This window comes from Octopus bimaculoides, chromosome 4, assembly GCF_001194135.2.
Source record: "Octopus bimaculoides isolate UCB-OBI-ISO-001 chromosome 4, ASM119413v2, whole genome shotgun sequence".
NCBI lineage: Eukaryota > Metazoa > Mollusca > Cephalopoda > Octopoda > Octopodidae > Octopus > Octopus bimaculoides.
Window position 1 is genome coordinate 15,133,573 of NC_068984.1, and position 3,429 is coordinate 15,137,001.

General features: G+C 38.1%; 1 protein-coding gene across 7 annotated transcripts in view; it reads right to left on the bottom strand.

Annotated features, from left to right (window-relative positions):
- Positions 1-3,429, bottom strand: part of LOC106877240 (uncharacterized) — a 160,733-nt gene that overhangs the window by 90,086 nt on the left and 67,218 nt on the right. The window lies entirely within an intron of this gene.

Genomic DNA, 3,429 nt, shown 5'->3' on the forward strand with positions numbered 1-3,429 from the left:
TCTTATGGTTCAGTGGTTAGAGCATTGGGCTCACAATCATGAAGTAGTGAGTTCAATTCCCAGACTGGGCTGTGTGTTGTGTTCTTCAGCAAGATATTTTATTTCACGTTGCTTCAGTTCACCCTGCTGTAGAAATGAGTTGCAATGTCACTGGTGCCAAGCGGTATTAGCCTTGGCCTTTCTCTTAGATAATAGTGGTGGCGTGGGGAGGCTGGTAAGGATTGGCAACTGGAAGGGTATCCAGCTGTCGAAAATCTGCCTCAAGAAATTCTGTTAAAACAATGATGAAGATGACGATAACCTAATAAATTCTCAAATAAACATTATTACTCATAGTAAATATATTCTTTAGTTTATTTTTTCTTTAACTTTTACAAGTTTTTTGTTTAATTTAAATTCATATGATTAAATATTTCAAATTAATGTCGTTCCAAAAAAATCCCTTGGGTGTCTTGGTAATTGTTATATCTGAGGAGGAAGGTATAATTCTCATAAACCATGGTGGTCTTGTCAGATTAGTAAGTCTGAAAAGTATGTGTGAAGTTGATTTGACTGTTACTGTGTTGCTTGAAAATTACATTTTAGCATATCTCAGTCAGTGTACTGGAAAAAAAGGAAGTCTAACTACATAAGGCGGCAGATTTGGGTTATACGGACCGCATATAATCCAAATTGATAAGTTACATGTGTTTCGCAACAACCAGATTTGTAATATGGAAACGTACACCATTAATAATATTCTCAAAGAAAGAGAAAAATGCTGTTGCAGTATTAAAATCCTAGTGTTGGGAGAGGGACAGGGGTAGGGCTCATGAAGGGATGGCATCCAAATTGGATAGACGAATATTGAGGTGGTTTGGCCATATGGAGAGGATAGATGAGGAGCTGATGGTAAGGAAGGTGATGAGGGCTGAAGTGGTAGGCAGCAGAACCAGAAGCAGACCTCGGTTTGTGTGGATGGATGGAGTGAGGAAAGCTTTGGTGGTTAGAGGTGTTGGAATGAGAGAGGCAAGAGAGTTTATAAATAATAGGAAAGCTTGGAGAGTATTTGTGGGTGGAGGAGTGAATTTTGATGTTGCTCAAAGGAGTATGGGACCAGTACAATGCGGTGGGGGTAAAGCAGCGTATGCTATTGGACCCTGCTGCTGATATTGGGGGTTGCATTCTATGCCTTGACCCCAGCATAGAACAGGGCTCGCTCCTTTCAGCTGGGAAATGAATGGAATGCCTGATGTGTGTCTTGTGGCTACCTGTTCCTAAAAAAAAAAATGGGGAATAGTTCTGGGTGTATATATATATATATAATTATTTTTGAAAAGTGTATGAAATCTTTAGATTCCTATTTCCCCTTTCTTTTAATTCTTGAGCTTTTGATGAATAAATTGTTATTGCTTTCGAGATAAGTTAATGTGAATATAATATGGCTTTATGGCGCTTTGTTTGGGGTTGTATGTTTTTCACTTGAAATCGTACTAGAACTGACAGTACTTTTACTCAGGTAAAATAGATTTTAGTGTTACATTGGGATGAGTTCAATACAAAAACTATTCTTAATCAGTGGTAGGAGCTCTCTTTTGGCTAGGGAGCAACTAGGTGACCTCCCTAGTGCTGGTGCAACAAAAAAATAATGAAAAGAAGATCCAGTATTCTCTGAAAAATGGCTGATGCTAGGAAAGGCATCCAGCAGTAGAGACCATGCCGAAACAGAGACATTGGAGCAAGATGCAATCCTCTGACCTGTCAAATCCTATCAAACCATCCGACTCATGTCAACATTTTAAAACGCAAAAGATGATGATGATGATGAAGACTCATACACTAGAAATTATTTATACAGTGAGGTTTGTGAAGAGAACTAGAAATAGTACATATTTTGGCTCATTCAAATTGAATGTAAATATAATTCCACAAAAAGAAAAGACATCTTGTATATGAGAAAGTCAAATGCAAGTATTGTAAACACACCCACCCACACCCATCCATGCACACACACACACACACACACACACACACACACACATTTTGTCTGAGAGAGGAATTTTTTTTTTATTTTTAAAGTTCTTAGAGTGTTTATTTACAGTAACAAAATTCGACCAGGTGACGTTCATTCAATAATTGGCCTCAATCTAACTTAAATATCAACAATTCCTGTGCCACACTGTCAAATTCTCCTAGAACTAACCTTGAACTTTTGTTTTTGCTTCTGGCTGCTCAATTATTTCACACAGCAATCAGTATGGAAAATATCTAAGCAACAAACAAGAAATTGCTCAAATAAAAAAGACTAACCATCATCATCATTATTATTTAATGCCTACTTTTCCATGCTTGCAGAAGTCAGATGGAATTTAATGAGGCAAATTTTCTATGACTGGATGCCCTTTCTATTGTCAAACCTCGCCTCTTTCAAAGCAAATTTCCTCAATCTTCAAGTTCTGAGTTCAAATTCCACCAAGGGCGACTTTGCCTTTCATCCTTTTGGGTGTTGATAAAATAAGTACCAGTTGTAATTGACTGCTCCAAAATTACTGGCCTTGTGCTAAAATTTGAAACTGATATTTTCCCATAGATAAACATGTTTTTCATGGAAGACCAGAAACAAACAACCTTGTTTATATGGCAATGATGCTTGCTTACAACCATCATGTGATATCGTAATATCAAGACAAGGATACATACAAACAAACATACACACACACACACACAACAGGCTTCTTTCAGTTTCCTTCTACCATATCCACTCACAAGGCTATAGTAGAAGACATTTGCCCAAGGTGCAGCACAGTGGAACTGAACCCAAGACCACATGACTGGAAAGTAATCTTCTTGACCACAGAACCATACCTAAAGAATGAAAATTACAGTTGCTTTGATTTGTAAGATATTAAAATACATTTTGTTCCTTTGCCTCACTCATTAATCTGGTATCTAGAACATTAATTTACATGGAATTTTGATGAATGACTTCAATTTAGATTACTTTAAGGCAAGGAGTTTGTAAGATAGAAGCAGGGATAGCTTAAGCGTATAGGTAGCAAAAAGGTTAAGAGTATATAGGTATCAAAAAGCATATGGGTCTCAAAAATGGCACAGGAGTGGCTGTGTGGTAAGTAGCTTGCTTACCAACCACATGGTTCTGGGTTCATTCCCACCGTGTGGCACCTTGGGCAAGTGTCTTCTACTATAGCCTCAGGCTGACCAAAGCCTTGTGAGTGGATATGGTAGATTGGAAACTGAAAGAAGCCCATCATATATATGTATGTGTGTGTATATGTTTGTGTGTCTGTGTTTGTCCCCCCAACATCGCTTGACAACTGATGGTGGTGTGTTTACGTCCCCGTAACTTAGCGGTTCGGCAAAAGAGAACGATAGAATAAGTACCAGGCTTCCAAAGAATAAGTCCTGGAGTCAATTTGCTCGACTAAAAGG